General features: G+C 35.0%; 1 protein-coding gene across 2 annotated transcripts in view; it reads right to left on the bottom strand.

The window, feature by feature from the left end:
* The window catches only part of LOC306844920 (protein CBFA2T2-like), a 41,588-nt gene that overhangs the window by 22,568 nt on the left and 6,737 nt on the right, over positions 1 to 12,283 (bottom strand). Inside the window, exon 1 of one of the 2 annotated variants that reach the window (XM_079377365.1) lies at positions 2,785 to 2,969. The exons of the other annotated variant lie outside the window; for it this stretch is intronic. The gene's annotated coding sequence lies outside the window, so the exon portion shown is untranslated. Of the gene's footprint in view, positions 1 to 2,784; positions 2,970 to 12,283 lie in introns of those variants that run through there. 2 annotated transcript variants of the gene reach the window in all.

Here is a 12,283-nt window from a genome sequence, read left to right on the forward strand (position 1 = left end):
TTGGGGTCCTCATCGTCATATTTGAATGACAAATAAAGCTAATTTTCCCCCTAGGTAGGCTATACATTACAGATGTGTGTGCATATAGCTATTAGTGCAGAACGTTCCCTATTGTAATTTCTTCGCTTCAATATAATGCCTATCTGCCTCTTGGTAAGGTGAACTTTAGAAAAACCCTGCAACTGAACGTGATGTGATTTTGCCAAATTAGACCGCTTAGATAAAGTTTTTTCGTTGTTGTTCTATGCGGTCATTTTCAAGAGGTTCGGCCAAGGGCGACATCTTTTGGTGAAACTGAAATTAGAAAAAAAAAAAACACAATCTCAGTGTTTGTATATTTTCATATTCACAGAGTTGTCAAATTATTAGGGCTGGGAAAAGATTAATCTCGATTAATCGCATCCAAAATAAAAGTTTGTGTCTACATGATATATGTGCGTGTACTGTGTATAATTATTTTGTATATAGAAATTATATATACAAAATAATTATACAAAATTATATATACAAAATAATTATACAAATTTTTTTTTTCAAAGCTGAAACTCATCAAAACGTACCTGCGTTCATCAATGGGGCAGGAACGTTTAAGTGGTCTGGCTGTCATCAGCATCAATGGGGACGTGGCTCAGAAACTGTCATATGATGACCTGATAGCTGATTTTGCAGCTAGGAAATGTAGGCGTGTGCCTCTGTAGGGCCTCTGACAACTGATGGTAGTGAAAATGTTTAATATAGTTCTATAGAATAGCAGAATGGTCTCTTTATAGAGATGTAGTCCCTCTGTTGAGTAAATTCTACTGTGCAGTTATGTATGGTTATTTGCAGTTTAAAATGTGCACTTTAAAATTCATACTTCATAAAATTCATACACTTATACTGTTATTTGCACTTTAAACTTTTTTTGCACTTTTAACTTTCTGTGTTTACATTGTTCTGTTCCAATTATTTATTTGCAGCAGTTATTTTGGAAGTAAAGAGAACCTAACTAAGAAATTCTGAATGGTAGTTATTTCTTTGGTGGTGGTGGTGGGGGGGGCACCGCCAAGCGTTTGTGCTTAGGGCACCCAAATGGCTAGCGCCGGCCCTGCAATCACTTTTAAACATCTAAAGCACAACTAGAAAGAAAGAAACACTAGAAACAGTGCTTAAATGTGTTTTATCCTTAAATACGGAGGTCTACTGGACACTAGTTAGAGTTTGAAAAGCAGACAGCATGTCTACAGGGGAAAAAGAAACACACACAGGCTGTGCTGTCAGTGTGACGGTGTGCAGTGCTTCTCTGCTGTGTGTCTGTAGATTGTGTTAAGGTGACATACAGCAGACCTGCAGAAACACATCAGTAATGAGATGCAGCGAGACCGTCTGTTCATATCTCCAATCTTTCTCCTGGACCGCAGTGTGATTGAACTAAAACTGGGCCCAGATTTGCCAAAAGTCTCCAATGAAAAGCCAGAAACTCAGACATGATCACACATTCCTCTATTATCTACTGTATCTTACTGTATGACAACAAGCTCCATTAAATCTCCCGAGCAACAGCATATCTAATCGTTAACCTTCTCATTCCTAATTGTTTCATCCATTAATCTGTCCATCCATCCATGCAGAAAACTAATGCAGTTAAACGAGAGTTAAAGCAGGTTCGTTTAATGACGCAAAGCTTGACGCTGTAGTCAAACTCCATCTCTCTCCTCCAGCTGGCATCTCATCACAGTTCATCACACCTCCAGCTCCTTCCACATGGAAACGCTTCAACCAGTGAGGTCACGTTATTCATCATCGAGGATTTTTTAAAATATATTTTTATAGAGATTGCACTCTCAAAGAGCAGTTTCCAGCTGATGAAATATTTTAGAGCGGAGCAGAAAAACTTTCCATGATGTTATTCATTTCCATGACTGACCTTCTTCAGATTTCCAAATCACTATTTCATAATTCCCTGATTATTTAAGATTTTCCATGACCTTAAAGGCATGAATCATCTCTATTATATGAACTGAAAACAACATAACAAATACTATTAAATTAATTGATATTAAAATAACCACAATCATGTTAAGATTGCTTTTTTTGGTTAGATTTTAATTTATTACATTATATTTTTATTAATTTAAATAAAAAAATCAATTTTTTAATTTATTAGTTTTCACTTCAACAAAAAGAAAAGAATACATTTATTTTTATTAATTATATTATATTTAGATGCACTCATATCATTAATGAATATATATTATATGAACATATATTATTATATATTAATATGTTCATTAATAAATATATAATTTAAATGCACAAATTAGATGGCTCATGACAGCAGCACATTTGTAGATTTTAAAACCATTAACCAATTTTATATGAGCATGATGTACTCAATTTGATAACATAGAACGATGAGTAAATAAAAAAAGTACTGTGGAAGTACCGCTGTAAAGTGTATATTTGATAAATGCAACAGCAATAAAAATCATTTACCATAATATTTACAAAGCACCTTAAGACACTTCCAAGAATACCATGGTACTTCTTTTAAAATATGGCTTTATATGGTATGTATTAAGAGGTTTGTAACACAGAGTTCTCCATAGACCCTTTAATCCACACATTAATGTACCATGGTAATACTGTTGAACATTTACCATGGTGCAAACACAAAAGCCTCATATCTACAGCCCTGGAATAGAGTACAAACGCAGCTTTGGATGCAAACATAAAATAGCAAAATCCAGCAGAACCAAAACAAACAACTGAAGCCATGAAAACACACAGAGAGATGAAGCTCACCTCCTCTCTATGATGGTCCGCTCTGCTCGTGTCTTATTCCGAATAATGTAAATCACTCTGCTTGAGCTGCTTGCTCTCTCTTCATATGTGAGGCATGTGTCTCAAACTCTCTCACAGTCCGAGTCCTTCCCACCGCCAGCGAGGCACAGATGGACTCCAGATGGGTGATACGCCTCCCTCTCTCTGCTGATGTCATCATCCAGGCCATGCCCACTGCAGGGCTCCTAACCAATCAGGCGCTGCTCTATTCAATACATTAAACTAGACTCATTAACATAACTAACTGCTCTGGCACTCAAAGGCTAAACAAAGTACATGCCAACTGAAGGGAGGGGAAGTTACCCATAACACCTCATGCTGTGTGTGCTGTTACTTTAGGCTGAACTATTCATCTTCTTGCGCTGTTTGCATTCAAAAATGTACTTATGAGCCCTAATTGATGTCTCAAGTAACTTTGTTCCAGATGTTTCGTGCAAAATTGCTTAAAATAAATAAAAATACATGCAAAAAGTCAATTGCTGATGTACACTAAGACATTAGAATTACTAATAAATCTGTGTGTATTAGACATTATGATGTATATTTTTATTTGTACTCATAACGGTGTCATTTTATTGAAATACTATTATTAGTTTTTATTTCTATATTTTGTTTTCATTTTAAGTTTAGTTAAAATGATATTCATTTATAAATTTTTTCAGTTTTAGTTATTTTAGTACATCACATTAAACAAAATTAAAATTAAAAGTTTTTTTTATATTTTATATAAAAGTTGTTTATTTTATTTCTAGTAACGAAAAAAAAATGGTTTCATTTTTAGTTTACTATAATAGTAACCCTGACAATTTTAATAATAATAATAAATATATATAACATTTATCTGTTGCAATTGTATTTATTTAAATATTTATATTTATCTGTTTGTTTGCTGGGACAGAAATTGTGGTTTCCCCATACAAATGAGAAAACAAAATGTGGATAACATCTCCCAAATTATTCCAAACATTATTAATAAACACTTCATCTGCATGTCAGATCATTTTCTTTTCACCTGGTGCGAGGGAGGCGAAGTTTAACAAAAATCCGACATGTAATAAGACACATTATCTACAATATGGTGTCATGTGGCACATGTTCTCTATCTCCCTCTCCATCTATATCTAGACAAATAAACAGAGCCCTGACTAGCGGCCAATCTCTCGTCCCGTCAAAAAAAGAAAGTCAAAAACGTATGACCTCACGCTCAGAGATTTCTCAAGCTTTTGGCATCAGAGAGAGAGAACGAAACCCGATACGATCAGAAATAACAAGAATTCATCATGTATAGTGAAAGAGCGATTTATAATCCAACCTGATTAATTGGTCAATACAGAGATTATCGTTCTGTTATCAGAGCTCATCATTCAGCCTAGCATCAGCTCCTAAATCAAATGATAATTGGTGAATTTTGAGATTTTTTTAAAGTATATACATTAGTATATATATATATATATATATATATAGTATAAATATTAAAAAATAAATGTAAATGTAAAAAATAAATATATAATGATAATAAAATATAAAATAAATTATATATAATGCAAATATATTATAATATATATACTTTTATATTATAAAATATAAAAATCAGAGCTGCGTGACAAACAGAAAACACTAAAACTAACCCATTTTATATGCTATAAAAAATGGAGGGAGTAAAAATCAAGAGGGATGTAAAACCTGTTGACTGTGTGCAAACAGTGATCTATTTAGGGAGCGTGTTTAGTCTGCTATTCAGGTTAATGAGTGTTAACACCAGCTCCCTTCATTTGCATGTAAATGCACATCTATAAAGCTCGGCTTAAACAAAAAAATGACTTTCTGCCTCTAAATGCATCTGAAAGGAGTGTGTGGCCATTACACCACATATGGAGACGCCACAAAAAATCTGTTTTGGATGAAAAACCCTGGGAATGACAGAAGATAGCTCTAAAGTGTGCTGCTAACCTAGGGAGTATTTTATGGATAAAAACAACGCAAACGCGTACGCTGCCTTCTAAAATGCCTTATTTTAGCCAAATTCTAAAGCAGTATTACATTATACTTCAAGGAAAAGCCAATCCCAGAATGCATTGTGACAAATTGAGTAAAAAAACATCCAAGGTGGCAGACAAAGCAAGGGACTCTTACCATATTATAAGTCTATTCCCAGCTAACAGGGAATGTTATCAAAACTTTAGCTTACATTCTGGCAATGCTCTCTCAATATTATGATCAAGCAGTCTTCCAGTAACATTAATACAGTAGTCAACATTTGAAGTGGATCAAAAAAAGTTAATCAAAGTTGTCCTAAGACAAGAATGCATTTTGGTTTTAGGTTTTAGGACAACTTTGATGAAAGGTTTTGATCCACTTCAAATGTTGACTACTATAGAATGCTCATTCAAACTTATAATGTTCTCAAAACATTAGCACAGAAACATTATTTTTACATTGTTTATGGAATGTTTTTTCAGAAATACTTTACTTGGACATTCATCTAATGTTTTTTTAATGTTACTATTTGTTTCAGAGAACATTCAAAAGTAACGTTTGCATAATGTTTCCAAAATGATCAAATGGAATGTTCATTTAACATTTTGAAACATTTAAACACTGGACATTCTGTAACTTTCAAGAACATTCCGAAATAATGTTTAACGCATTTTGTTAGCTAGCTTAACACAAAACAGTTATATTGGGATATTTTACCCAATATTGGTGTGCACTATGAATTTTTGTACTTATTAAGAGTACCGTGTTAACATGCTAAACTAATAACAAAATGTCAACATCTTTGGCACAAAGACAGCATGGATTGATGAGTTTCATCATTTTATTCTGGTGAAAATCGTTCTTTAAACACATGATAAAGAGCACAGGAGCCTGTTTCTATATCTAAATTGTTACAATTCTTCACTTCCATCTGCAAGATGTTTCCTCCATCTGTGGATGTAACGCAGCAGGGTGACAGATGTGAACACACTCGCCCTGAACTCACACACACACACACACACACTGTGCGGACTGCTGTTCCAAATCCACATCCAATCTCCTCCACAGCAAAATCTCTTTCCAAGCACTTCTCTGGTCCGTCAGTCTCTCTCTCTGTGTTTGTAGTGGCATTCCTGCTCGGCTCTCGGCTCCAGTGTGTCTGGCCACGCTGCACGCCTGGGAGCCATTAGTTTAAGTAAAGCCTGACACACACACACACACACACACACACACACACACTCGACTCCTCTTACAACACATACAGACTTAGTGTGTTTCTATGTAAGTGAGGAGATGTGTGTGAAAAAGGTATGTGTGTGTGAGTGTGTGTGTGTTTACTTAGCTATAGTTTGGGGACCAAATTGTCCCCAGAAGTGAGTTAAATCTCACTAAACCTCCCTTTGGGTTCATCCAAAAGAGTCTTTTAATGTAAAAAAAAACAAAAACGCATTCAAAATATTTTATAGTATATAGTATATATATATATATATATATATATATATATATATATATATTAGTCTTAAAGAACTTGGCATTGTTAGAACAAGGTTCAAATCAATAATAGCGTGTGTGTGTGTGTGTGTGGGCATTTTTGTGACATATGAGGACCCAAATGAGGTATTAAAAGGAGAAGGTGATTTATGAGGACATTTCCCCATGTCCCCATATTTCAAAAGGCATATAAATCATACAGAATGAGTTTTTTTGAGAAAGTAAAAATGCAGAAAGTTTCCTGTAAGGTGTAGGTTTAGGTGTAGGGGTTGGTGTAGTGAGATAGAAAATACGGTTTGTACAGTATAAAAACCATTACGCCTATGGGATGTCCCCACAATTCACAAAAACAAATGTGTGTGTTTGTTTGTTTGTATGTGTGTGTGTGTGTGTGTGTGTGTGTATTATATCATTTCTGCACCATCAGTGTGCCAAATGAAATAGCAAAACAATAGTAATGATTAGCTTAAAATACCACATTTAATTAAAAATGTCACAACAACATAGCATGCAAATGGTTGAAATATATTGTAGTAAACTATGTACTGTTTTAATGACATTTTTTTTTATAAATGGTAGGTAGTATGCATGCATGCATGTGTGTGGTATTCAGTTAGTCTGCTAGTTTTTCATTCTGAAACACAGCGAAACGCAAACAAACAGATCCTGCAGTCTGAAAACCATCACACTACTGGCAAGTGCAGCTAAGTTAGTAGTTAGTTCCTCCCCAACACTTCAGCATCTGTCCGAGCACGTGCATCAGTGCAATTTATGAGAGGGGGGGGTCACACGCTCTCTTGGCCACATCACCCTAAAGTTTCCACTTTGAGAGCCAAGAAGAGAGTCCACACACGCAGTTTGATGTTAGACAGACCATCAAATGACCAGCAAACACAGCAATCCTGATCCATTCTCATTACCTGAATCACCAGCACATTTGCAAGTATTTGACTTTAATAAGTTTGTCCTTCAGAACCATTTAACAAACATGTGGTTTGATGCTAAATCAGACGCCAAAATAGAATTAAATAATGTGCAAAAAATATTATGTGAAACAATAAATCTTAGAAATAAAGATGCATATATTTCACTACAAATATCAGAGAACAGCAGGTCGGATATCAGCTCTCATCTGATCCGACTGCATTCCTTGCGAAAGTTTCTCTGAGAATCGCTTTTCAAAGTGATAAGAAAATGATGATGAGGAACTTACTGCCTCGTTTTACAAGAGAAGAACTGATGTGAAGTACATGTGTGTGAGGACAGACAGGGAAACACACACCGCTCCATACCGAAGAGGTCAAATCCCAAACCAGGTCTGGTGTAAACAACCTCCAGACTATATTAAGACTTCTGATTTAATCACTGATCGTCAACACAAATAAATGGCATACACTAGCCAATGTGAATGTCACTGCATTAAATACAAAATATCAAAGCACATTCTAGCAAAACATTTCACAAAAGGATGTTCATTAGACTTTGAAATCATAAAATAATGACTATTGAGGCAGAATTAGGTTAAATTCATTTAAAAGCATTAGAAACAGTTGTGTCTTCATTAGTTAATTTTAATCATTGATATTTTGTTTTCTAGTGCAGTGACACATTTGTAAGTGTGATTTACACCTCTAAACAGTTTCTGAGGCATTGCATAATGAACGAAGGACGTAGGCAGTGACCTTGAGACTGATTTGGAGGTGTATATATATATCACATCCAAGTTGTGCTATTGGAATAAAATGAATCCGGAATCTCATCCAAGTGGGATGAAAGCATGGATGAGATAACGCGGCTGTAACAGGGATATTTTCCTGACAAAGACACAAAGAGCTCTGTGTCAAGTGGGATTCATGCCGAACAAAATCTTAGACACTAGATGAGAGAAAGAGACGCAAAGAAAGAGACAGTGTTTGCATACTGCTTACTGCAAAGTGCTCCTGATGAAACAAATATGAATAAAAATAATATGTGAAACTGTATAGTGCACCATTTAATGCAATACTATTAAACTGCTCGTTTATGCTGCATGCACTGTGCGTGCATATATAATTGCAAATGTAAATGCAAGCTTTTGTGTATATATGAGCAGTAGAAAAACAGCTTAAAAACAGGAAAACAGCTTGTTTTAGTGGACGTTTGGAGCTGGTCTATTTCTCTTGCTCTCCTACACCACACCTGTGTTTATTCTCAATTCTCTGTCCATTTTTGGCCTCAAGGCAAGAGAGCAGCTGTGTTATTGGCACAAACACACACACACACACTTAGAGTCACACACACCTGTGTTTGCAGGTGGTTCAGCTGGAGTATGTATAGAGAACACCTGGAGAGAGACATAGAGAGAGACAGAGAGCGAGCACCCATGGGGCTTTTTATGCTGTAAACCAAGGACTTAATTATAGTAGTGCCGATAAGAAGAGAAAGGGGATCTCACGTATGTGTGTGTGTGTGTGTGTAAGCATGCCTTTCCTGAGGTTGGATTGCAGGATCTGTTCTGGCTTGTCAAGACCACCGTTTCCCACAATCCCCTTGGCATGTCTGCTAGTGCTGGAATGCTTGACTCATTTTGGTGAATCGGTTCTTTCAAACTGTTCGTTACAATGAACCAGTTCAAAATATGATTCACCAGTTACTTTACATTATCACACAAAACCTGGGCCCGTATTCACAACACATTTTATCTTACCACTAGAGTTCTCCTGAATAGCAGTAAAAGCTTTTAGTAAAGAGTTTTCTCTTAAAACCTTTTCACAAAGCTGTTGAGACCAACTTTCACTAAGGAATAGAGAGAAGTCTTAAGAGAGTAAGGGGGCGGGGTTTACCTCGTTGCTATGGGTGATGCCAGCATGCTTATTAACTATACACACAGTGATTGGCTGATAGTCTCTGTTAGAGATTTATTCAAAGAAATATTTAGAGTGCAATATTATGTTGCCATGTTCAAATAAAAGTAAAAAAAAAAAAAAGTTAATTGCCATATTCAAATAAAGATTGTAAAATGCAGGCAAATGTCACTAATTAAACAAGTATATGTTCAGCTAATTGTCAGCCTCTTACATGTGTGCTTCTCATAATTAGTGAATATGCATATAAACAGCATTTTAATTAACAGAGTAGAATAATCATGGCTGATAGTAAGACATGCAAACGTATAAGAAAACCAAACTGGACACAAGCACATCTGTTATTTCTTGGCCAGCTGGTTAATGAAAACAAGGATATAATCAAAGGAAAATCTGGAGTTGGGATAACCCCCAAAACCAAAGGCGATACCTTTATAAAAGCTCATTATCGTCAAATATGTCTAAAATGTTTAGGTTCCGAGGCAGATTGCCGGCAACAGCTATTTTAGGATAGTTTGTGACTTAGGAATCCTCTTCAGTACTCATAACCTTTCACAGATTGAGGAGCTAGTTTTAGTGCTAAAATGCTTTGTGAAATACTCTTAGTCCTAAATTTAGAACTGACACGTCCATTATTTTTAAGATTTTCTCTAAATTGGCGAGTTATGAGCTACTTTTAGCCTGAAGATGTTTTGTGAATACGGGCCCTGATGATTTAACATAATTATGCTGCATGATCTGATATTATCTGATAAGTTGTTAACAGATGTAAATAATACCATAATATTTTATCAGATCACTTATTAGGTTTAATTTAAGTCAGGATGCTGCCTTTGTAGACAAGGCAGCAGTGATATTTAATTGTTTGTTTTTTTATTTATATATTTTGAATTAGTTTTTATTATTATATTTTTAGTTTTAGTTAAGGCTTTAATAATGTTGTTGTGTGTTTTTGTGATTTTTATTAGTTTTATCTTTTTCAAATTAAAATATTCTTTGTATAATATTTCATGGGAAAGATATCATTACAGCCCTCTGGACTCCCAAAGGCAGACAAAAATAAAGCGTCTCATTCACTGTCCCATTCATTCAGAAGCACTATTGCCAGTTCTACAGGAGAAATATAATGGATCATTGAAATGTGACAGAGACATCCTGTTTCATGCGGCAGTATGGCCTGAAGCATGAGAAACAGTTGGGAATACACACACACACACACACACAAACACACACACACACACACACACACACACACACACACACATCAGGTCTCAATGTCAACGCTCTGGTGAGTTCTCAGACTGGACTGAAGGCGATTTTTATCCCCTCTTTTTTTTTAATAGTCCATCGGCCACTGATGGCCACAAAACAGCTGGATTTCCCATCATCCTGAGAGAGAAATAAAGGATCGGACAGACAGACAGGAAAAGAAAACAAGTAGTGTAATGTAACCGCTGGATTTATTTTCATTTCATTTTATTTTTAAATTGCACATATGTTGGAATCTCACATTTTATATATCATATTTTCAAAATATACTGTGAAATATTTAAAATCTGACGAAAATATAATTGTTTTAATTTAACTTGGATACTATTATAGGTTTTTATTAATATTTTTTATATTTATATTTTCCATTTTAAATTTAAAGTTTTAGTAGTTTTGAGTTTTGTCATTTTTAGTATTTTTTATATTTGCAGCTTTTATTCAAGTTTATTTCAGTTTTTAGTTGTAGTTATTTTAGTACATATAAAGTAAAACTACATTAAAATAAGAAATGTTGCCTAGGCAACTAGCTGAAATAAAAATGTTTATTATATTTTATTTTATGTTTATTTTATTTTAAGTAATGAAAATGTTCTTATGGTTTTAATTTTAGTTTCAGTTTTAGTCAATTATGTTAACCATGACTGATGCAAAAAAATAAATAAATAATAATAATAAAATACATTTATAAGTATGCATCATGGTACTATTTGTTTTATTACATTTAATTTATGTCTATCTTAATTTTTAAAAATCTTGTCAAGATGATTTCTATTACCATTTGACAAATAATTTTTTTTATCATTGTTTATTGTATTAAAGGGGTCATCGGATGCAAAATTCACTTTTCAACTTGTTTGAACATAAATGTGTGTTGGAAGTGTGTGTACACATCCATCCTATAATGATAAAAATCTACCCAGTGTATTTTAAGATCCCCTTTCTCAAATCAGGCTGTTCTGAGAGCCCTGTCAGAATGACATAGTTCTGCGCAAGCCCCTCCCACGAGAGATGATTGACAAGACCGTCTTACCTTAGACCCGCCCTGAGTGAGCTGAGAGCTGTCTGCCTCCGGTGCAGGGGAAGACAAGATGTCTCCGATTAAGCGATTGAGGCGTTTTGTTGTTGCATGTAATAATGAACATAGCAGTCATCAGTTACTCCTGACATCTGAGCCGCTGAAGACGCAGAGGATTAACGTTACTTTCACTTTGAAGTGAATGCGCCGATCCTGATCTGCCTAAATGTGTTTGTGTTTGCCCGAATCATTCATGATTCAGCTTCATCTACAGAAGTGAATATAGCGTTTTTTTATGAATCTTTGCAAATAATGTGCTAGTTAGCCAGTTTTGTGGCTAAAGTAAACAGTACTGCTCATCACCCCACGGAAGCGAGGGGCATGGTCAGCAGAGTCATGAGCATTTAAAGGGACATGGACCGAAAAACGGCTTGATGAAAACAGAGCTGATTTTGACAGGGTAAAGAAGTTACACTACCATTGAGAGATTTTAACCAAAGTATGTTATAGACTTTTCTTTAAGACCCTAAAGAATCATATCAATTTGTGTAAAATGGGCATCCGATGACCCCTTTAAAGATAAATCTGTTCAATTGTCACGAAAACCATCTTAATGATCCTAAAAATAGGATCTATTTTCTTTATACAAACTATAATCTCTTGTTTGTTCCCGTTTATTTTGGGGGTAAAATAACACCTGGATATTGATCAAGAGATTCAACCATACAACAATGTCTCTAACATACAGCTTCTTGAATCTGAGACTATACAGAAAGTTGAAGAAATTTGTGGGTTGGAGAAGGTGGAGGGCTCGTTCTCAAGCGGTGTGGATGGTGGGGGTCCTAAAAAGCTTTAATGGCATGAT

The sequence above is a fragment of the Barbus barbus genome (assembly GCF_936440315.1).
Source record: "Barbus barbus genome assembly, chromosome: 25".
Taxonomy (NCBI): domain Eukaryota; kingdom Metazoa; phylum Chordata; class Actinopteri; order Cypriniformes; family Cyprinidae; genus Barbus; species Barbus barbus.